General features: G+C 39.9%; 1 protein-coding gene across 1 annotated transcript in view; it reads right to left on the bottom strand.

Moving 5' to 3' along the window:
* Positions 1–9,182, bottom strand: part of ATAD1 (ATPase family AAA domain containing 1) — a 56,601-nt gene extending 47,419 nt beyond the window's left edge. The window contains exon 1 of the mRNA XM_006169730.3: positions 9,012–9,182. The gene's annotated coding sequence lies outside the window, so the exon portion shown is untranslated. The remainder of the gene's footprint in view (positions 1–9,011) is intronic.
* Positions 9,183–24,788: the final 15,606 nt, after the last annotated feature.

Genomic DNA, 24,788 nt, shown 5'->3' with positions numbered 1-24,788 from the left:
TCTGGGTGGGTGTACATGCATGCCCAAAATCCTGAGAGGAGAAAGGACAACAAGGGATTGTGGCATGGCCATTGTCTCTGGGGGTAAGGGCAGGTGACTTCTTGTGTTCCTTCTCTCTGTCTCTGTCTTTCTCTCTCTGGTGAGCATATATTGCTTATAGCAAAAACGTTATTTAAAAAAAGAGACTCTGGGACCAGCAGTTAGCATAATGGCTATGTCGCTGGACTCCCACGTAGTCGACTGCGGTTCGTGTCTCAGACCTGGTGGCTTAAAACTCACGCCAGGCGCGTGTGCGTGCGTGCCCACGATCCCGAGAGGAGAATGGAGGAGAAGGGATTGAGACCTGGCCATCCGCCCGGGGGCTGATTTCTCACTTTCTATCTCTCTGTCTCTCTCTGTCTGTCTGGTGAGCACACGCGCCCTGTAGCAAAAACCTCTCAAAAAAAAAAAAAAGAAAGAATCTGCATAGCTGTTCTCCATAATCCAATTTATTGTTAATTCCCTTGCCTATGAACATACGAGTGGTATGTGGGCTTATAATGCCTGTCTCTAATAGAAGTAACAAACCATCATCAAGAAAGGTAAGACAGGGGCAGGCAGGTGACAAGGTAGTTGAGATGCTGTCCTCCCACATGGCTGACCATGGTTTGTGACCTGAACCTGAGGCTTGCTTTCTCACTTTCTCTCTCTCTCTCTTTCTCGCTTTACCTCTCTGTCTCTCGCTGGTCAAATTAAAATAATAATAATAATGGTGGATAAAATTAAGTAATTCTTAAAAAGAAAAGAAAGGTAAGACAATAATCCAATGCATGCTTCAAAATATAAGAGTGGATCTTGAATGTGGACAACAGAAAGTAATGATAAATGTGCCAGATGGCAGATATGTTTATTGCCCTGATTTTATTATTATTATTTTTTTATAGGGCATGTGTGCTCACCAGAAAGACAGAGAGAGACAGAGACAGAAAACGAGAAATCACCCCCCAGGGAGGATGACCATGCCACAATCCCTTCTTCTCCATTCTCCTCTCGGGATCTTGGGCACGCACGCACACGTGCCCGTCATGAGTTTAAGCCACTGGGTCTAGGACTTGAACCATGGTCAACTACAAGGGAGTCCAGTGACATAGCCATTATGGCAACTGCTGGTCCCATGCCCTGATTTTATTATCACACAATCCACACATATTTTGAAAAACCATCCTGTATTCCATCATTGTTATAGCTATGATATATATATATATATATATTTCAGAAATGATAATTTAGAAACAAAAAAAATAAAAAAGACAAGACACATGCCATCTTTTTCTTTGAGAACACATCTGCTTCAGTGTCACAGAAATGGTTGGGGGGACCAGCAGGTGGCTTGGTGGTTAAGGCGCTGGACACTCTCACATGGGTGACTGCAGTTTGAGTCCTGGATCTGGTGGCTTCCTTTCTCATATTCTCTCTCTCTCTCTCTCTAACTCTCTCTGGTCAAATTAAAGTAAATCAATGAATAAACAAAATAAAAATAAATAATTCTTTAAAAATAATAGTTGGGGGGACCAGTAGGTGGTATGGTGGTCAGGGTGCTGGACTCCCACATGGCCAACCATGGTTTGTGTCCCAGGCCTGGCAGTTTGCTTTCTTGCTTTCTCACTGTCTCTCTCTGATGGGCACAAATACCCTGTAGCAAATTAAATAATAATAATAATGATAAATAAAATTCAATCTAAAAAATAGGGACTATCTTGATGTTCCATATGTTCTTTTTCTTTTTTAAATAATTTTTTATTTTATTTTATTTGTTATTATTGTTGACCAGAGAAAGACAGACAAAGAGAAAAGAAGAGTGAGAAAGCAAGCCTCCAGGTACAGGACTTGAACCGTGGTCAGCCATGTGAGAGTCCAGCACCTTAACCATTGTGCCACTTGCTGGCCCCAGTGTTCCATATTTTCTTATGGCATAATTTCCCTCTGTCAGGAGAACTTACTTTAGTAGTTTTTTAGAGCACATCTGCTAGCAATAAATTCTATTTTCCTTCCCTGAGAATGTGTACAGTGTATTTTAACTTCATTCATGAGGGATATTTTTGCTGAATATAGAATTCTCGGTTGGCAGCACTTTACGTTATTCCACTTCATTCTATCCTCGATAGTTTCTGAAATCTATAGCTATTTGAATTGTTTTTCCCCTATAAATATATTGTTTCCCCTATAATTATGTAAGGTTTTTTTTTTCTGCCTGCTTTGCCTCTTTGCCTCAATTCTCAGCCGGTTTGTGATGTATTTAGACATGGATTTTTTTTGAGAGGTTTTTGCTGGGAGCGTGTACTCGCCGGAGAGACAGAGGGAGACAGAGAGACAGAAAACAAGAAATCACCCCCCAAGGGGGATGGCTACGCCACAATCCCTTCTTCTCCATTCTCCTCTCGGGATCTTGGGCACACACGCACACGCGCCTGGTGTGAGTTTAAGCCACCAGGTCCAGGACTCGAACCATGATCAACTACATAGGAGTTTAGTGACATAGCCATTATACCAATTGCTGGTCCCTAGACATAGATTTCTTTGAGTTTATCTTTTTTTTTAATTTTCTGAGCTTCTTGAATCTTTCATTTTTTTTCACCAAATTTTAGAAATTTTTAGTTATTTTTAAACTTTTTACTTAATTATATTTTCCCCCTCTTCTTCCAGACCTTAAATGACATGAATGTTAACTATTTTGGTATCGTCCCCATAGTCCCTGAGGTGCTGTTCATTTTTTTCCCAATACTTTTTCTGTCTGTCATATTGGATAATTCTGTTGCCTTATCTTCAAATTCACTGGCTCCTCTGTCGACTGCATTCTGTGATGGAACCCACCCATCTTTATTTCTGTTACTGTTTTGGTTCAGAATTTCAGTTTAGCCCTTTATGTCTTTTATTTCTTTGTATTCCTTTCACAATTTTATAATACCTGTTTTAAAGTCTTGACCAGATAATTCCAGCATCATCTATGTAATCTTGGCATTGGCCTTTATTAATTGTTTTTGCCCATGCAAGTTGAGATTTTCCTGGTTCTTTGTAGGTTGAATAATTTTTAATTTTATCCCAAATAATTAAAATATTATGTCATAAAACTCTGGGTTTTGTTATAATCCTATAGAGAATGTTAATAATTTTATTTCAGCAGGTAACAGACAAGTTCTAACCTTCTATGGGCTGTATATGTGTTCAATGTCAAGTGTGTTTTCAAAGAATTTGCTCTGCTATTTGAATCTATCTGTGTGTGCCATCACTATGTGGTCAGTCCAGGTTTTGAATATATTATGTATTACATAGTTTGAAAAACATTTTGGGCATGCTCAAAATCCCGATAATGGGAAAAAAATGCAACAGAATGGAGAGATGGAAAAGGAGGGATTATAGTGTGACCGCACCCCAAAACTAAAGGATTTCTCCGGGAACTCTGGCTGGGTCCTATATTGTGGTGTATCCTTCAGTTCAGTCTCGGTGTCTTCGGTATGCTATTTATGATCAGATCCATCCTTTTGAAGCTTGAGGGTATGCCTAGGAGTTTATAATTAACTTTATCAGTTACTTTCCTCTGTCCCCCTGTCTCCATAACCACTGGTACTCTTTGGTTCCTAGGACTCTTCTTTGAGTCTCACAGCCAGAAAACTAGTGCTTTTGCTTTCTTGCTCTATCATGTACTTTCTTGGACTGCACAATGTACAGAGCTAAGCAAGAGAAGGACAAAGAAGAAAAAGCAACTGGTGTATGGCCCACCCTCCTGAAAGTCCAGCTTCTTTGTAGAAGGTGTTTATGCTGTCACAGAGATGTTGGAGCTGGTTGGTCCCTACTGCCATTGCAGTCCCTGCCACTGTCTAATTAGCAAGACTTCCTGGGGCCTAGGACACTGAAGAATGGAAAACAAGAGAAAGAAAAATGGCAGAATCCCTCTCCTCCCAGTGTTAGGAGATGCTTTTCCTTCTCCTTGAGCCAAAACTAAATGGTTTCTCCTGCAACTCTGTCTATCCTGGTGTGCATTCTGAGTTTCATACTGCCCATGTCTTAGGCTAGGGAGTTCTAGTAGGGAACCACCAGAAAACTCATTGCTGATTAAGTAGTATTTTTGCTATAGGGCACGTGCACTTGACAGAGAGACAGAGAAAGAGAACAGGAGGTGAGAAATCACCCCTCAGCAGTGATGGCCACACCATAAGCCCTTTTCCTCCATTCTCCTCTTGGGATCTTGGGCATGTGTGCATACCTACCTGGTGCGAGTTTTAAGCTGCCAAGTCCAGGACTCAAACCACAGTGGACCACGTGGGAGTCCAGAGATGTAACCATTATGCCATCTGCTGATCCCACCAATCTGTCTAGGTTTTATAGCAACATTAAGTAAAAGACAAGGTGGGGTGTGCTTATTCCATCTTACTCAGAAGTAGAATGCTATATCATATTATCATAGCTGTTATGAACTGAATATTCATATCCCGTCAAAATTCCTAAGTTGAAATACCACTGCCCAAGGTAATGGTATTTATAAATGGGGATTTCAGGAGGTAATTGAGGTTAGATGAGTCTGAGAGCTGGGCCCTCATGATGGGATTAGTGCCTTTACAAGAAGAGACATCAGAGAACTCATTCTCTCTCTTCTTGTGAGGACATAGCAAGGTGCCCATCTATAAACCAGAAAGAGAGTCCTCACCAGGATCCACATCAGCTGGCACCTTAGTCCTGGATGTTCTAGTCTTTCTAAATTTCTACTATTTAATTCACTCAGTTTATGGTGTTTAGTTATGGCAGTCTGAACTAAGACAGCTACTATATTTATAAAAAAAATTAATGGCACTATATATTGTGTCATTCCTTCCCATTCATTCACTACTTTCCCCTGTAATTCCACCTGCACATGTTTTGTGCGAGATTCATTAACCAATTATACTCAGCTAAATTTCCAGACAGGAAAAAATGTCCTCCAGGGCCAGTTAGTGGTGTGGTGGTTAAGTAGGCTGGCTCCCACATGGCCAACAGCATGGTTTTTTTCCTGGACCAGTTGTCTTGAAAAACATGTGCATATGTGAGTGTCCAAAATCCCAAAAGGAAGGAGAAATGAAGGGATTGCAGTGTGACCCTCCCCCACAGGGAGTTTTTCCTTACTTTTTAGGTTTTTGTCACAGGGTACATGTTCTCATTGGAGAAGGACAGAGAGTGGGAAAGTGAGAAGTCCCTTCTCCCAACGGGGAATGGCCACACCACAATTCCTTCTTCTCCATTCTTCTCTTGGGATTTTGGGTGCGCATGCACACAAATCCAGCACAATTTTTGAACTCCTGGGTCCATAGGAATCCAGCACTTTAACCATCACACTACTTGCTGGCCTCCATAGGTGGTCCTTTCTTACACACTCTCTCTCTTTCTCTCTCTTTCTCTCTGTGTGTATGTGTGTGTGTGTCTATCTCTCTATTTCTCACCAGTGAGTACACATACCCTTTGGCAAATAAAAAAAAAAAAAAAGAAAAGAAAGAAACTCCAAAACTAGATGGATGGGGCTGGCTCCATGGCCTAATGGTTAAGAGAACTGGATCCCACAAGTCCAACAGTGTGGTTTGAGTCCTGGACCTGGCAGCTTATAAAACATGCTGGGCACATGTGCATGCATGCTCAAAATCCTGATAGGGAAAAGAAATCCCAATAGGATAAAGAAATGGAAGAGATAGGATTGCAATGTGACCAAGTCCCAGTGAGGGGTGCTCTCTCCCTGTCTCTCTGTGTCTCTGGTGCTGTATATGTCCTTTAGTAAAATTTTAAAACAATTATAATAATAAAAAAATTAGATGGATAACTTTAGAGATCCAAATAATTTTGTATTGTTTAGTTATAACACCTCAAATATATACTTTGGTATGTTTTAAATTAATTTACAGCTTGATTGTTTGGTATACAATGCCCAGACTAAATCTGCTAAATATTTCACTGTAAGTAATTTTAAGGCTGGGGTCAGCAGGTGGCTTGGTAGTTAAGGTGTTGTACTCCCACATGGCCGATTGTGGTTCAAGTCCAGATCTGACAGCTTGCTTCCTCACTTACCCTCTCTTTCTGTCTCTACCTGGTGAGCACATGTACCCTACCACAGTTAAAAATAATAATAAAGGGAACCAGCAGCTAGCATAATGGCTATGTTGCTGGACTCCCACATAGTTGACCGCGGTTCGCGTCCCGGACCCGGTGGCTTAAACTCACGCCAGGCGCATGTGCATGCGTGCCCAAGATCCCAAGAAGAGAATGGAAGAGAAGGGATTGCGGCGTGACCATCCCCCCTGGTGGGTGATTTCTCGCTTTCTGTCTCTATGTCTCTCTCTGTCTGTCTGGTGAGCGCACGCGCCCTATAGTGAAAACCTCTCGGAAAAAAAAAATAATAATAAATAAAATTAAGTAAATAATTATATTTTTTAATAATTACTTTTTATTTCATTTTATTTATTCATTTATTCTTAATTTGAACAGAGAAAGACACAGAGAGAGATATATAGAGAGAGAGGGAAACTGAGAAAGCACGCCACCAGGTTCAGGACTTGAACTGTGGTTGGCCATGTGAGAGTGTCCAGCACCTTAGCCACCATGCCACCTGCTGGTCCCAAGTAAATAATTATCTTTTAAAAAACAAGCATTTATTACAAAAACAATAATAGTCTCAAGGCTAAATGATCTAGGTTCTGTTTGAACTGATTCTTTTTAGTTTTTTATGTCTTTGAGACGCTTGCCTCAAAGAGAACATATGGTTAGAAGCCAAAGTCTATTTCTTTTTCATACAGTCTGTCACAATATAAGAAATGAGGGTAGTGTTGAATAATATGATGGAATAAAAGGAAGCTAAGAGAGTTTGCTTGAATTCTGCAGATAATAGTTTTAAATGTATTTACATCTAACGTATATTACATCTAATAAACAAAACACAAGTAATTCTTGACTGTCCACACAGAAGGACAATTCCTCATAATTGGAGTGGAACTTGACTAGAACTGGGCTATTGTCTCAAGTGGGGCGAAGACTCTAGAATAGATCAGTGAGCTCCGGTACCTCAGGCAATTTCATGTCATGCTCTAATGCTCCTCACCAGATGGACATCTTTCTTTTCTTCTTACCCCCCCCCACCCCGTAATCTTTTCCATCTCATCCGTTCCCTTTTCTTTTTCCCTTCCCTACAGTTTTTACATCCAAGAACTTCGGTGAATCAGTAGAGTGGCATTGAAAGAAGCTGCTGACCCCCGAGGGCAGTGCCTTTCTCTTCTCCACCTTCATCTCCCGTTGTTTTCTCAGATGTTGTGGTCCCATTCCTATGCTACCTCTCCATATATTTAGGCCTAAGCTTTACAAAACTCTGCCTCTATTGGCCAGAAGATACGAACTAACTGTTTGATTCACTTGGGACTAAAAAAATTACCACTTACCCCACTTATAGAATACCACATTATTTTTCTCCCACATTTGAGTTGTTCGGAGTTTTTCTTTTGTGCGTGCTATAGGGTGCATGCACTTGCCAGAGAAAGTCAAGAGACAGGGAGAGGAGAAAGCAGCCTCCACGGGGCATGGGTTCTTCCATTTCTCCCTCCTCTTGGGATTGTGGCTACACATGCACATGTGGCTGCCATGTTTCTCAAGCCTGGGGGCAGGGTGAGGGTGGGGAATGGACATGAACTGTGCAGTGGGCTGTGTGGGATCTTGCTGCCTTAACCACTAGGTCACAGAGCCGGCCCCACACTGGAGTTTTATTAAGGCCTTACATTGTTCCAGAGCTAATCTTGATAATCTATAAAATTAAATCTCAATTATGATTTGGTCACTTTCATCTTAGAGAAAAAAGAAATATTAGAAAATAACTGCATGGGAAGTTGTTTTGAAAAAGAAAAATTTGAATAAAATTATGTGTTCCCATTTTGGGGGATTTGGGTTATTTCCATGTGTTGCAACTAAGGAAAAAGGAATGTTACTGTTTTTATTTATAATTAAGAAGACCTCATGGCCCCTCATCTTTTATTTCCTTTCAAGATATACACTATTTCCCATCCTCCTCCATCCTGTCTCTGGTATCTGCAGTTGCTTTCCATTCCCTTATTCTTTTCCACATTGTATTGGTTCACAAAATATCATGATAACATGTATGATTAAAGCCACTTTAGTGTATTCTGGCTGGAAAATCACGTTTTGTATGTTGTGGTGATGTTCAGTGGAAGTATGTAAATAAAATAAAATTTAAAAATAAATAAATAAAAAATAAAATAAAAATTAAAAAGCCATACAATATTAACTAAACCTGACACTTTCTCTGTTGGTGCTTCCTTTGGGAAACAAAATACAGAAACAGTGTTTAAGATCTTTTTAACTTTTTTTTTGTTTTTCTGAGAGGTTTTTGCTATAGGGCACTTGAGCTCTCCAAAAAGACAAAGAGATAGAAAGCAAGAAATCACCCCCTGGGGGGATGGCCACACTGCAATTCCTTCTCCTCCATTCTCCTCTTGGGATCTTGGACACGCACCCACATGCACCCCGCGTGAGGTTAAGCCACCAGGTCAGGGACTCAAACTGCGGTCGACTACATGGGAGTCCAGTGACATAGGCATTACACCAACTGCTGGTCCCAAGATCTTTTTAGATAATATCCCATACCAAAGTGTAGAAAAACAAGAGTATGTAACACATCATGACAACTTAAAGCAATATATAAATAATATTATCTCAGGACTATCTTATATCCAGCTAAGTTATATCTATATATTGCAGTTTGTATTTGAAAAAGTGTATAGTCTTTTAGTCACTGAATTTATAAATACCTAACTGAGCATCTGATATGTGAAAAATTGCCAGGCACTGTCAGAAGTACAAAAGTACAAAAATTTACACAATAATTTTTTTTTTTAACTTCCAAGAGCTATCAGTGACAGGAGAAGTGGCTCCTCTGAAGTGAAAACTAAGATGTAGTTAAAAGTTGTCACTGCTTAAACTAGAGTCTAGCAGTTTGGGTTTAAGTGTTACCCTACCTTCTGACAACTGTGACCCACGCTGGTCCTTGGGGAGCCCACGCTGGTTTGCTCCTTGCACAGCTCAGCAGGGACTAGCATCCTTCTAGTTTACAGGAGACATTTTCCAGGAAGCTATCTAGTCTATGGTGGGGGAGGTGACTTCTGAGCCCAGCCCCCACAGAGAACTTTGAAGGGGTGGAAAAAAGAGGTTGCATGCATTCTTGCTCATGTCACAATGTTGGAAATGTGACTTAAGAGAATCATGTGGCCAGTAACATGATTGGGCTGTTCTCACAATACTTTGACTCTGGAGTGACTCACTGAAAAATGCGGCTTATTTAAACTTTTAACTGAAACATTGGTATGACATAAAATTATAGGAATAAAACACTTAAAAACTTTTGAAGGGGAGCTGGCAGGTGGCATGGTGGTTAAGGTGACTAGACTCCCACACTGACCGTGGTTCGAGTCCTGCCTTCTCACTTTCCTTCTCTCTCTCTGTTTCTTTCTGGTCAACTTCAAAAAAAAAAAAAAGAAAAGAAAAGAAAAAAAAGAAAGAAAAGAAAAAGAATAAAAAGAAAGAAAGAATGACAATGAATAAAATTAAATAAAATAATTCTTTAAACTATTTCAAAGGTACTGTTGTATTGGGATATTTTAAAGGATGGTAGAAATCTTATTTTCTTATTTTTTACCTTACATGTGTTAATAGTTATTCATTATTCATTAGCATTTACTGAAAGCTTATCATATGACAAACGATATATAAGTTGTCAGGCATAGCATTGAAGAAAGTACAATTGGGTGAGATAAAGTGCCTGCATAGTTAATAGTAAGTATACACACACATATGTAGATATACTTTCATATATAGTAAGTATATATATGTACATATATATATACGATCATGCATAGTAAGTATATACACACACACACAAACATATATTTACACACACTGTCATATATAGTAAGATATAGTAACACTACGCTTACTATGAGATAGACTAAGTATGTGTGTTTGTGTGTGTGTATAAAACCCACTCAAGGGTCTGTGATGTGGTGGTCGGGGTGCTGGACTCCCACATGGCCAACCACTGTTCAAGTTTCAGACCTGACAGTTGCTTTCTCACCTTCCCTCTCTCTCGCTCTGTCTCTCTCTGCTGAGCATGTATGTCCTATAGCGAATTTTAAAAAAATAATAATAAAATTAAATATTAAAATAAAAGAAGAAAAAAACCCATTCAATTCTCCAATCCTCATAACAATCCTATGAGCTTGGTACTACTATTATTGCTCTTTTATAGGCATGGATGCTAGGGTACAAAGAAATTAAGGAATTTGCCAAGGAATCTCACAACTGCTAAGTGGCAGAGTAAAATTCTGAAGCAAACAATCTGGCTTCAGAAACTGCTTGTAACCCACATGCTAAACAGCCTTCCAAGAAATTTATGATCTGGGAATATGCATTGTAAGTGTCTCACCTTTCAGGGTACAGCTGTGGGAAAATGTGGATGGAAAAGGAAAAAGTGACTCAGGTTGTGTTTGTCGTAAACCAATACCAAGAATATCTGACTCAAGAAATGCTTCGGTCTGCTCCAAAGAGAAGAATGGAGTAGTGGATAAGTATGAAATGCAGCAAGAAGCTGGAAATATTTATCCACAGGCAGTAATCCGGTTTCATTTTCTGTCCTGGGCTGCAACTCTTTTCCTGCTGCATGCTCCTTTCACAGGTACAGTATAGTGATTAGTGAACACAATCACTGACTGCATTTCTCCTCTCCTTTTCTGGTCCTTGCATGAAGGCTGCATTCACTTTTGAGATTTGGACATGTCCAGGCATGTCTGGTAAACTGATGGGATGGTGTCTGCTGGGACAGTACTTACAGGATGCTGGGAACCTCAGGAACAACGCATCCTGAAGGTGAAAACTTGCAGAAACAACGAAGAAGCCGCACCTGTTACAGGAGGATTTGAGTACTGTAGCAGAGAAGCAGTACAAGGTAAACTTGTAAGAAATACGTGAGAAGTATTTAAGGAGATCATGCCTATAGGTCATTTAGTTTAAAAAATCAATACATATTCCTTATTACTTGTATGAAGGCTTACTCCACACTGTCCTAGAAACATGTTTGCAAAGACCTAGGAGAGAATATGTAATCATGCTAGAGGTCTTGATAATACCACACATGCCCTTTATTTTATTTTAAATTATTTAATTTAATTTAATTTAATTTAATTTAATTATTTATTTTAACTTGACCAGAGAGACAAAGAGAAAGAAAGAAAGTGAGAAAATAAGCCACCAGGTCTGGGACTCCACTGTTGGCCATATGGGAGTCCAGGGTCTTAACCACAACTCCACCTACCAGCCCCCACACAGGCCCTTTAATGGCCTATATATTTCTAAGTATTGTCAACAAATGTTAGTAAGAATAAATATTGGTAGTTACTATTAAGGACAGAAGTCTAGACTGCTTTTTCCCATTTCCAAAATCCTTTCCAGAGGGTCTGGAGAGAATCACGCCCACAAATATAAACAGACCATTTTGACCCATTGATAACAGGACTCTTCCAGGGCAGCAGGTGGTGTGGTGGTTAAGAGCACTGGATTCCCACATGGCCAACCACAGTTAGAGTCCTGGACCTGGCAGCTTGCTTTCTCACTTTCTCTTTCTCTCTCACTCTCTCTGTTCCTATTCAGTCAAATTGAAATAAATGAATAAATAAATTAAATAATTATTTAATTAAAAAATCAAAACAGGACTCTTCCTACATCCTGTCCCTGGCATAGTACCTTCGTGATGTATATTAAGCCTCCTTATCTCTGTTAAAGCATATTATTTTGCTGATCTCAGCAAAAGTTTCTTTTCCAATCACCAACCTAAAAACTTTAAAACTCACCTATAACTTACAAACTTCCCCCTTCCACATGTTCCATCTTTTTGGCCAAACCAATGGAAAAATGCTTCACTAAATTCCAAACTTTGTCTTTCACAAAATCAAATAAAAGGAACCCCTGTACCTGATCACCCTCAGAAAGGCATGTTTTGCCTCCTCTCTAGGCATAGGTCCCACATATCTGTGCTTAGAAATAAATCACAGTAATTATTATTTTTGCAGAGTTACTTATTTCCATCAACACTATCATTGTTTTCATTACATCCCTATTTTAGGTTACTACTAATTTTTAATGGAATCAGTGAGAAAGTAACACTTAATTTTTTAAATATTCAATATTTGGGACCATCAGATGGTGTAAAGGTTACATCATTGGACTCCTACATAGTCAACTGTGCTTCAATTCCCAAACCCAGTGGCTTAAAACTCACACTGGACGTGTGTGTGTGAGTGCCCAAAATCTCAAGAGGAGAATGGAAGAGAAGGGACTGTGGTATGGCAATCCTCCCTGGGGGGTGATTTCTTGCTTTCTGTCTGTCTCTCCAGCAAGCGCACATACCCTATAACAAAAATCTCTGTCCCCAAAGTAAAACAAGCAAAACAAAATATTCAATATTTCAGTAGAGTTCTTTAAATAGGAAGAGAGGAATGAAATTCATAAGAATAGACAAATAGGGCCAGCACGTGGCACGGTGGTTAAGATGTTGGACACTACCACATAACCAACCACAGTTCAAGTCCTGGACCTGGTGGCTTGCTTTCTCACTTTCCCTCTCTCTCTCTCTCTCTCTGGTCAAATTAAAATAAATGAATGAATAAATAAAATTGAACATATAATTTTTAATTCATTATTTTATTTAACTTTATTTATTTATTTTAATTTGACCAGAGAGGGATAGAGAAAAAGAGAGAACAAGAAAGCAAGCCACCAGATCTGGGACTTGAACCACAGTCGGCCACATGGGAGTCCAGCTCCTGGATGCCACCTGCCTGTCTCTAAATAATTCTTTAAAAAAACAAAAAGAATAGGCAAAGAACTTGTTATCCCTAGGCATTATGAATTTTTGCATTCCTTCAGAAATGAACTCCTGACCTGATTTTATTATTGTATAATTAATTTATTGCCAAGAGTCACTTTTTGCTTATCTCACCATTGAATATTTGCTAGATCACTAATATTTTCTCTATCTGTCCTTCCTACATAAGTAAATAAGTACCTTACTTCCTCTTTCTAGGCAGAGAGTCCAAAAAGATGATGAGCAAATCCTTTTTCTTCTAATTGGTTCTTTGACCCTTTTAATCTCCTGTCCACTCCCAGCAGGTATAATCATTAAAATGTCTCAGATAACTGTGGAGGCTTCATGATCCTAACTGCAATATGATCATGGTACACACCCACTCAAAGTTCTCTGTTTCAGGGCCAAGGTCTGGGTGATGTCATCTGGCCTATAGACTTCCTACTTCCTCGACTGGTTTTTATGTTATGAGAAGCATAGGAAGTGAGAGAAGGACAAGCCCACTGTAATTCTGAGGATTAGATTTAAGTAGAATCTGATAAAGGCAAAGATTCAAGGGACTTCAGAATGTTCATTGGGGGGGAGGGGGCAGCAGGTGGCGTGATAGTTGAGGCACTGGATTCCCACATGGCTGACTATGGTTTGAGTCCTGGTCAGGTGGGTTGCTTTCTCGTTCCCTCTCTCTCTTTCTCTCTCTCTGTCTGGTTAGCGCATGTGCCCTATAGCAAATTTTAAAAGTAATAATAAATAAAATAAATAATTCTGTTTTTAAAAAAGTTCATGAGGAAATAGATTTGAAGTTAATTTTATTTTGGTGGAAAAAATTGAAATTCATGCATATTTCTTAACCTGGTCAGGTGGGTTGCTTTCTCGTTCCCTCTCTCTCTTTCTCTCTCTCTGTCTGGTTAGCGCATGTGCCCTATAGCAAATTTTAAAAGTAATAATAAATAAAATAAATAATTCTGTTTTTAAAAAAGTTCATGAGGAAATAGATTTGAAGTTAATTTTATTTTGGTGGAAAAAATTGAAATCCATGCATATTTCTTACATTTTGTTAAAGAATTATTTAATTTTATTTATTATTATTATTTTTTAAATTTAATTCACCAGAGAGAGACAGAGGGAAAGTGAGAAAGCAAATCACTAAGTCGAGGACAGTGTCAGCCATGTAGAAGTCTAATATCCCCAGCCATCATGCCACCTGCCAGCCCCCATACATAGTTACTTTACATTCTTTCTTTTATTTTTTTTAGAGAGAGGTTTTTTGCTATAGGGCACATGCATTTGCCAGAGTAACTGAAAGTAAGAAATCACTCCCAGGGCGGTGGGGAGAGGTGTGGATGGTCATTCCACACCAACAATCCCTCTCCTCCATTCTCCTCATGGGATTTTGGGCAGGCATGCAAGCATACATGCCTGGCGTGAGTATCAAGACGCCAGGTCCAGGACTCAAACTGCAGCTGACTACGTGGAACTTCAGTGATGTAACTATTACACTATCTGCTAGTCCCCATAGTTGGTTTTTTGTTTGTTTGTTTGTTTGTTTGTTTTGTTTTGTTTTGTTTTGTTTTGAGAGGTTTTTGCTGTAGGGCACGTGCGCTCGCCAGACAGACAGAGACAGAGAGACAGAAAGCAAGAAATCACCCCCCAGGGGTGATGGTCACACCGCAATCCCTTCTCCTCCGTTCTCCTCTCGGGATCTTGGGCACGCACGCACACGCGCTTGGCGTGAGTTTTAAGCCACCGGGTCCGGGACCGAATTGCGGTCGACTACGTGGGAGTCCAGCGACATAGCCATTACGCTAACTGCTGGTCCCCATTTGTCCTTCTTTTTAACCTGTTCTGTGATATAGAAATACTACTGCCATTGTGCCACTGTATGGACCCTGAATGGTAATGATTATTAAACTCAGAAAAAAATTTAATGGGGCTTTTAAAAAATTGTTCCCCATATCACAAATGAATTTTACATGATTCTAGAAAAAAGTCAGCATCAGATCATTTCTCCTTAATTTTTGCTTTTAAATTGTAAATATTGAGCAATTTTATTCACATAAATAAGTACATGATGATTGGAAGGAATTGTTTTAGTGGTGTCACTCATTTTTTTGAAAGCTTTCCAAATTATATGTCATTTACCATTTAGTGACAATGTGTTTTGTTTTGTTTTGTTTTTTTGAGAGAGATTTTTGCTGTAGGATGCAGGTGCTTGCCAGAGAGACAGAGAGAGACTGAGAGTCAGAAAGTGAGAAAAATACTCTTTCAATAGAGTTAGTTAAATCATTCAGTTTCTCAGAACCCATTTCATTATTTCAGATGATCTCTTTAGCTCCTTGCAGTTTTTTACATGTTGGTGCAGTACATTGTTTTAGCATTCAGATATAGAAAGGTACAACTCCTTCTTTGAAGTGAGAGGAAAAGTCACTGCAAAGGGGGACGTGGGGCTAAGAACTAGCTGGGCCATAGGACTACACTGGTTCTCAGATAGATCAAATTTAGGAGACTAAAGATTCAAAATTGGGGCCAGCAGGTGGCGTAGTGGTTAAGGCACTGGACTCCTCCACATGACCAAACGCAGTTTGAGTCCCGAACCTGGTATCTTAAAACTTACGTGTGTGTGTGTGTGTGTGTGTGTGTGTGTGTGTACACACAATAGTGTGTGTGTGTGTGTGTGTGTGTACCCAAAATCCTGAGAGGAGAATGGAGGAGAAGGAATTGTGGCATGGCCATCCTGCCTTGGAGATGATTTCTCAGTTTCTCTTTGTGTCTCTGGTGAGCACACGTGTCCTATAGCAAAAATCTCTCAAAAATTAAAAAAAAAAAAAAGATACAAAATCGACTCCCTTAGTACTACATGCCTCAGTCCTACAGTATGAAAATGACTACTCTGACATTATACTCAGAAATAAGTTGCTGGTGTTGGAGTCTCGTAGGTTGGGTGACTGACTGAAGCCACTCCACTGAGGACATTGCCTCTCTAGGACTTAGAACAGTCCCTCATAGGAGTCTTTTAACTTTGAAAAAAGTCCATGGTTATTTATTTGAGTTTTAATGGTGACCAATCAGTATTAACCCGCCAGATTTCTAGAAGACAATTAATTTTTTTTTTTTATATTTGGCTTGAAATGACCTCTGAAAGTATTTTTACTCATGATTTCCACATTTCTTTCTTTAAAGAGAATCTTTGTCTATGTCAACCAAGAGGGTACAAAGATAGCCCTGTAAATTCATTTACATTCTACGCCCTGAAGCACAAATGTCTTTAAGGCCTTCGTTATCCTCTGTTAATTGCAAAATAAACAGATGTCTCATGAAGGTTATTAGAAATATTTTGTGCAGCTACCAAGGTAGCTTACTCTTAGGGCAAAAATTTCTGGTTTGCAAATTTATGTATGTAGTTGAAAAGAACAGTATATTTCAAAAGTAGGATAATGGCCATTTTCAGGCAGGATTCAGTTTAATTCTTCCTTAAAGACGGAAAGATTTGGGACCAGCAGTTAGTGTAATGGCTATGTCACTGGACTCCCACTTAGTCGACCGTGGTTCGCCTCCCAGAGGGGTAATTTCTCACTTTCTGTCTCTCTGCCTCTCTTTGTCTGTCTGACGAGTGCACGCGCCCTATAGCGAAAACCTCTCCAAAAAAAAAAAAAAAAAAAAAAAAACAGACTGAAAGATTTAATGTATCATTCAAATCATAAGGAAGAGTTTACCCATTAATGGAACAAATGCCCCAACGTTGTAAAATAAACAGGATTTGAAAAACAGGCATCCTATTTTACAATTAGCAACTGTATAAGAACACATTAATACTAAGGCATATCGTTTTTTAAAGAATTATTTATTTAATTTTATTTATTATTACTTTTTAAATTTGCTATCGGGTATGTGCATTCACCAGAGCGAGAGAGAGAGAAAGTGAGAAAAGCAAGCTACCAGGTCCAGGACTTGAATCATGGTCAGCCACGTGGGAGTCCAGCACTTTAACCACCATACCACCAGCTGGCCCCAGGCACATCTTTTTACATTTTAATTTTAATTAAAAATTTTAAAATATATAATTTAATTTTAATACAATTGGTCACATACATGTGAGAGAGAGAAAAAAACCACCCCCAATGGGGTCAGTCGCAGTCCAGTCTTTTTTCCATCATCCTGTTGGGATCCTGGGCATGCACACATTTGTGCCTGTGGCTGGTGTGTGGTTTTTTTTTTTTTTTAGAGAGAGAATTATTTATTTAATTTTATTTTTATATATATTTTTAAATTTGCTATAGGGCACATGTGCTCATCAGAGAGAGACAGACAGAGAGAGAATGAAAAAGAGAAAGGAAGTCACCAGGTCTGGGACTTGAACTGCAGTTCAAGTGACTGCATGTGGGAGTCCAGCGCCTTAAACACCATGCTGCCTTCTGGCCCGCCTGATGTGTTTTTCAATCCAAGGGGCCTGGAACACCATGCTGCCTTCTGGCCCATCTGATGTGTTTTTCAATCCAAGGGGCCTGGAACTCAATCCCTGTTTGGCCATGTATTGTTTAGGATCTGACTTCCTCTTTGCAATGCCTAACTCTGTAACTATGGGCTGACCTAATGCATATTTTAATTAAGGTCTCCCTCCACTTAGTTCAACATATGCTATAGAAAGAGGGTGATTCCATGAACTGTAGCAGCCAATGGCCTGGGACTATGCCCTAGTAGGTAGCCAAGACAAAGAGAAAGTGTCAGGGGGTCAGCAGGTGGTGTGGTGGTTAAAGGTGCTGGATTCCCACATGACTGACCATGGTTCAAGTCTTGCACCTGGTAGCTTGCTTTCCCTCTCTCTCTTTCTCTCTCTGTCTCTGTCCAATCAAATTGATAATAATAATAATAACAACAAATGGAGTTAAATAAATAAATAAATCTTTAGGAAAAAAGATAAAGTGTCAGAAAAGATATTTCAGATAAGATGTATGACTCAGAATATAGCAAGTGAAGTTTTTTTTTCCTCTCTGAAAATAGATCATTTTTGTTAGCTTTCTCCTAATTCTCCAAGTTCATGAAACTTATGTTAAGGATTTGAAATAGTCACAAATTAAGTTTCAAGTACTGTGGCCTTTGCTTAGTCTTCCTTTTCCTGTAGGTTTTCCTACGATGCTAAACGTCCATATCTTTTTAAAAGAGCAACACATTTAGCACAATTAAGTAGCCAAAATCCACAAAGAGAATTGTCCTTGTAATGTCTTTACAAAGGATAAAAATCTCCTTTCTAAGCTAGTTCTGACAATGTTAGTTTTTTTCCATGGTATTCTTTCTAAAGTTTCTATAACACACACACACACACACACACACACACACACAAACTGAACAATAAGAGTACCTTTAGAATTGAATCTATTAACCCTAAAACATTATTTTAATAAGAAATGAACAACTAGGAATGACCTAGAACTGCTTTTATTTCTTATTTAGTATTACCATAAAATTAAACAGTGATCTACCATCAGGTATCAAGGTCAAGTTAATAAATAAATAAATTTAAATTAGAGGTCAGGCAGACACACAACAGCAAATGCAACTGAACCCACATGGGAAAGGTCCTGGGTTCATGTGCTGGAACCTTCCTGAAGTGCCATGCAGGCACACATGCCTATGATCCAGGCTTCCTGGGACTGGGGTGAATTGTGGTATGACAATCCTATTAAGAATATCTCTCTCAATAAACAAACAAGCAACAAATAAATAAATAAATAATAAAGACACTACATTCACGTAGTTGAAAAATCAAAGGGCATTAATCAACAGCATACTTATGGTGTAAAGTGTGGTTCTTGGAGTTACATAACTTATCAGCCTTGTATATGTCACCTTTCTACCCTGTCTCCCAGCAATATCTGTTTCTTTTATATTAATGAAGGGAATTTTTTTTTTTGAGAGGTTTTTGCTACAGGGCACATGCGCTTGCCAGACAGACAGAGAGAGAGAGAGAAAGCAAGAAATCCCCCCCACCCGGGGGGATGGCCACATACCGCAATCCCTTCTTCTACATTCTCCTCTTGGGATCTTGGGCATGCACGCACACGCACCCAGCGTGAGTTTTAAGCCACCAGGTCCAGAATGCAAACCGTGGTCAACTACATGGGAGACCAGCGACATAGCCATTATGCTAACTGCTGATCCCATGGTGAAGTTTTTGCTACAGGGCACGTGTGCTCGCCAGAAAGACAGAGAGAGACAGAGAGACAGAAAGAGAAAAATCACCCCCCCAGGAGGGAGGCCACACCGCAATCCCTTCTCCTTTCTCCTCTAGGGATCTTGGGAACACACGCACACAAGCCCAGCGTGAGTTTGAGCCACTGGGTCCGGGACTTGAACCACGGTCGACCACATGGGAGTCCAACGACATAACCATTACGCTAACTGCTGGTCCCAGGACTATTTTTTTTTTTAAGGCAACCTATTTGGCTTTTAATGCAACATGAATCAGAGACTAAAAAAAAAAAGAGAGAGAAAAATACCATACAAGTCAGTTAGTGAATCAGGAAAAACAAAAAAACACTAACTCTTGAAACTTAGAAGTGACGAGGAGGAAAATGGAGATAGGAAGAAAGAGAATGTTAAGAAAGAGGGCAAGTAAAAAGAGGGTTGAATGAATGAAAGAGGAGAAAGATCAAGGCCATATACAAATGATCAGCAACTTTCTCCCAGCTGTCTCTTGCAATGTCCTTTGTGTGTGTGTGTATATCTGAATATAAATGGAAGAGGAAGAAATGGGAAGAAAAAAAGAACAGAAAAGAAGACACTTATCTGAGAAAGGGTAATAGTGTGCTGCTGGGAAATTTTAACCACATGCAGGTATTATTTGAATAAACTATTTTGGTATCGTGTTTTCTTTTCATATCGCTTTTATCTAGTTTCAACTAAGTATAGTTTAGTATTTTGTAATTTAGGTTTTGGGGAAAAATTCGAAACTAATAAGCATAAATATTTATGAAGTAGGAAGATGCAGGGATGCAGGCTTCTACCACTTCACACCAGTAACAAACTAATCTTTTTTTCCAGCACAGACTGACCTGATGAACTCTAGATTAAACTTTCTCTCTGCACTGCCCTGCCTCAGAATGCAAATAGATCTAATAACTGTTTTTGAACCATGGCGAAGGGGCTCCCTTTAACTCTGGGTGGCAGCATTTTCATTTCCTCCCATTCTGCAGCAGGTGGCAGCCTTCCCCTGGCTTCGGGTGGGTTTTGGTGTTTCCTTCCTTTCAGAAGAGCATAGTCCTCAAGGTCCCTTTTCTTTCTTCAGTCTGCATACAATGGTTGCCTCCTTTACATTTTTGTTTGGAAGAAACTCCACCAACGATCTTAAAGTGAGGAGGAGGAGTACATTTGCAACATGTGTTAATTTAGGTTTTCATGTTTTATTCTTAAGGTACTAATAATAATCCTCATGGGCTAATTTCAGAACACTTATTAAGGGCAGAGACTTAGCATCAGTAATCATATTGTTCACTTATCCCTGTCTTTCCTTATTTCAAACCCTACTTATCATCTCTGCTTATGCAGTCTCTTTGTTTCCTTTGTTCGCTCCACTCCAGGACTTGAAAATACCAGTATAAGCCCCTCTGGTCAAATTTCTCTCTAATTAACTTGTTTAGGTTTCTATAAATCTAGATTTTCTTCTATCTTTATTCACTGATGGGGAAACAGGAAATTTTTTAGAGTAATTTAAGTAATTTTTTTTTTTTAATGCTAGAGGCCACAGGCACATGACAGAGCCTAGTCATACATAACCCCTTTTCCCTCATTTTTCCTTCCAGTCAGGGTGTTGGGCATGTGTGCACAGGCATCCAGTCTGTTTTTCAGGCCAGTAGGACTGGGATTTGAGCTGTGGTTGGCCATGGGATCTGGCTTCCTCCACATAGCTCGTAATCATTGTGCTATGGGGTCAGTCTGAGATCAACAATGTTAGCTTTCACGTATTTCTCTTCCTGTGCCTGGCTTATTTTACTTAACATAAAGTTCTCCAGACACATCCATGTTATCTCAAATGGCAGGATTTTGCCCTTTGTGTGGCTAAATAGTATTTCATTGTTTATGAGGGGTCTTCATGAAGTTTATGGAGGGGCCAGGTGGTGGCACAATAGTAACACAAGCAGATCTACATGAGAAGTGCTCTGGGTACCAAGACCTCCTGAACACACTGGCCATGTGTCTTGACCCAGGCTGACTAAAGGTGGGAGTGGATTGTGGTGTGAGGGCCCTCCTAGGGGTGGGTGCCTGCCTCTCTCTCTCTTTCTCTTTCTCTTTCTCTATCTTTCCTTCTCTCTCATTGAAAAACTTCTCAAAAAAACTTTTAAAGAGTTCATAGAAATTTCATAGTTTATGAGAAACTATGTATGGATTTCAAAAATTTTTTGTATGAAAATTACTTGTACTTAAATTCCATGTTTCCATTAACTTGTTGATATTCCCTCATGTACCACGTTTTCCTTATCCATTCATTTGTTGGTAGACATTTAGGTTTATTCTATTTCTTGACTAATGTGAATAGGAAATTCACCAGTGCAGGGGCCAGCAAGTGGTGTAGTGGTTAAGGCGCTGGAATCCCATGTGGCTGACTACAGTTCAAGTCTTGGGTCTGGTGGCTTGAAAATCATACCGGGCATGTGCGTGTGCATGCCCAAAATCCCAAGAGGAGAATGGGAGAGAAGGAACTGTGGCATGGCCATTCCCCTGGAGATAACTGCTCACTTTCTCTCTCTGTCTCTCTCTCTTTGGTGAACATATGTGCCCTATGGCAAAAACCTAAAAACAAAAAAGAAAATTCACCAGTTTTTCTAAGTGATGTTCTTCTTTGGTTCTAGAATTCAGAATCCCATATTTGTATATGGTTGAGGTCTCTTTAGTCTGAGGAAGAAAGTCTAGAGAGGCCGTAAGAACAGTGAGGAAATTGCTAATGGAGATTGCAGGAATGGTGCTAGGCAGTGGCAAAATGTTTGGGAACAGTTGCGTGCAGTAAAACATAGAAATCAGACAATGATCCTGTAAACGGTGTCAGAATCACAATAGAGTCATCTGTGTCACTTGTGTCAAACCCTGACTAAACTGGGCCAGAGAAGGATGGTTAGGTAGCATTTCTCATGCAAGTATGTCTGAAAATAAGAACAGTCGCGAGGACTACTTATGCAAAGACATCTGCCCAGGATGTCAACCATGATGCCAATCACAAAGGGTAGCATCAGTTCACCCCCTTTATTGATCCCCAAGCAATGATGTAATTCTTCTCCCCACTTGTGGTTTTCGATTCAAAACCTGCCTTAAGATGGTCAGACCTGAACATGTATTGAGGACAACTTAGATGTCAAGGTACCCAGACCTCATCAACCCAGGCTTACATAAACTCATTCGCTTTACTTTCTTTCCTTTTCTTTCTTTTTTTAATTTTTTTTGAGAGGTCTTTGTTATAGGGTGCATGCGCTTGCCAGAGAGACAGAGAGAGAGAGAGAGAGAGAGAGAGAGAGATCACTCCCCAGGGGCATGGCCATGCTGGAGTCCCTTCTCCATTTTCCTTTCGGGATCTTGGGCACACACGCACACACACCCAGCGTGAGTTTAAGCCACCAGGTCCAGGACTCGAACTACAGTTGACTACATGGGAGTCCAGCAACATAGCCATTATGCCAACTGCTAGTCCTCATTTACTTTACTTTCTTTACTTCAGTTATTCTCTTAGGTCGACAAGCCTAATGAACTTGTGAATCTGGCAAAGGATATTTTCAGTTTAAATGTTCGAAGTGTCACTTGGCTTTTTCAGTGACATATGATATACATAAGGGATGTTAGATGATGTCACAAGAAAGATGTGTTTAAAAAGGAAGTATTACATTCTCAAGCAGAACACAGAGGAAATATACAGGGTCTAGGGCAGTTTCTTTAGTCGGAGCCTCAAAGTAAGACATAAACTCATGCTTCAAGGTAAAGATCCAATCAAGATTCTGTGATAAAACCTATGCCTCTGACTTGGACATAAGGGCTTCCAAGAATCCTAAGCACTGTCCCATATTCACCACATCAACAGGTCCAAAGTAGAGAGAGGTTTGTTTTTGCATGAATTATGCATGTCATTTTGTGAACAAAGAGTAGCCCTCAATTAAGAGTCATAAAAACTCACAAAACTTAAAAAACATTTCTGTGGATAAATCCACCACCAGCTTGAACTAAAGAAAAGAGTTCATAATGAACGAAAGCCTCAAGACTCCCAGCTTTCCATGGGCATGAAGCAGGCTGAGGGAGTTATTCCACTGTAACTGGAAGGCAGTTTCTTATTGAAAAGGAAGATTGACTCAGGGGTCCCAGATTGAACCCAGAGGGTGAGGCCAAGAGCTATTGAGAATAATGGATTAGGAATCTACTCCGAGGGAGAAGCAGCAGGCCCCTGTGGAGAACTAGATCATCACAGGCAAGGGGACAGTGATTGACTGGATTTCAGAACTGCTATGGACTAAAGGCCCCTATGTGTCTTCTACTTGCCACTTTTAAAGTTTATTTTATTCATGATAAAGACCACATACATGAAAAAAGAGAAAACACCCTCAACAGAGTCTGCTCACTCCATAGTTCTGATCGTGCAGCTCGTTGGGGGTCTTAGGCATGTGCTTGACATGTTTTAGGTCAACAGATTAGGGATCTGAACCTGTGGTCAGCCTTGAGGCTTCCAGCACTGCAGTTCGGTGCACTAGTGAATATACCACAGATGCTAGGCCTATTTTCTCCATCTTTGAGTAAGAGTGTCTATTGCAGTTATCCTATCTTTGTTTCAGCATTGTTATTTGTATATGTAACTTGGTTTTTAGTTCATACGTCTCCAAATGAAGCAAAGTGGCAAGTGAACTGCCTCATCCATACCCAAATCTAGTGTATTATGTTAGTTCATTATTGCACTGCTAACAGAAAATATTAATAGCTCAGACTGGATGATTTATAAGAAATAGAGGTTTATTGACTCATGATTCCTGTGACTGAAGAGCCCAAAGGCATGGGGGACCAGCAGTTAGCGTAATGGCTATGTTGCTGGACTCCCACGTAGTCGATAGCGGTTCGCATCTTGGACCCGGTGGCTTAAAACTCACGCCGGGCGCGTGTGCGTGCATGCTCAAGATCCCGAGAGGAGAATGGAGGAGAAGGGATTGCGGAGTGACCATCACCCCTGGGGGGTGATTTCTCACTTTCTGTCTCTCTGTCTCTCTCTGTCTGTCTGGCGAGTGCACGCACCCTATACTGAAAACCTCTCGAATAAAAAAAAAAGAGCCCAAAGGCATCACAAAATGGTGAAAGACACAACTTAGAGCCGGGCAGAGTGTGATCTAGATTCATGTGGCCTTCTTCTGCCTTATTTCCTTTTTTAGCAATTTACCAGGATTCAATCATGGTGCCCCAGTCCTGGTAATATTATCACACCCAAAGGCCACACCCTGAGGCACCATGAAGGGATTAAGTTTTCACTTAACACTTTTGCAATACAACCAAATCCAACAAATAAACCGTTGGGGGCCCAGCAGGTGGCACAGTGGTTAAGGGCTCTGGACTCCCACATGACTGACCTTGGTTTGAATCCTGGACCTGGCAGCTTGCTTTCCCACTCTCCCTTTCTCTCTGTCCCTCTCTGTTCAAATTAAAATAAATACATGAATAAGTGAATAAATAAAACAACTAAAGTTCAATAAAATAATTCTTTTAAAGAAAGGTTTAAAAAAAAAACAAAAAAAATTTTTTTGAGGGATAAACCATTATCTGGACCATACCATGTAATTTACTAGATTCTGGACTTTATAACCAATACTACACAGAATGATTCTAGGGGAGAGGATGAGTATATTTTATATGTCTTTGTGTGTGTGTGTGTGTT

The sequence above is a fragment of the Tupaia chinensis genome, unplaced genomic scaffold, assembly GCF_000334495.1.
Source record: "Tupaia chinensis unplaced genomic scaffold, TupChi_1.0 Scaffold147458_1, whole genome shotgun sequence".
Lineage (NCBI taxonomy): Eukaryota > Metazoa > Chordata > Mammalia > Scandentia > Tupaiidae > Tupaia > Tupaia belangeri.
The sequence above is the reverse complement of the archived record's forward strand: the minus strand, read 5'-3'. Positions and strand labels throughout refer to the sequence as shown.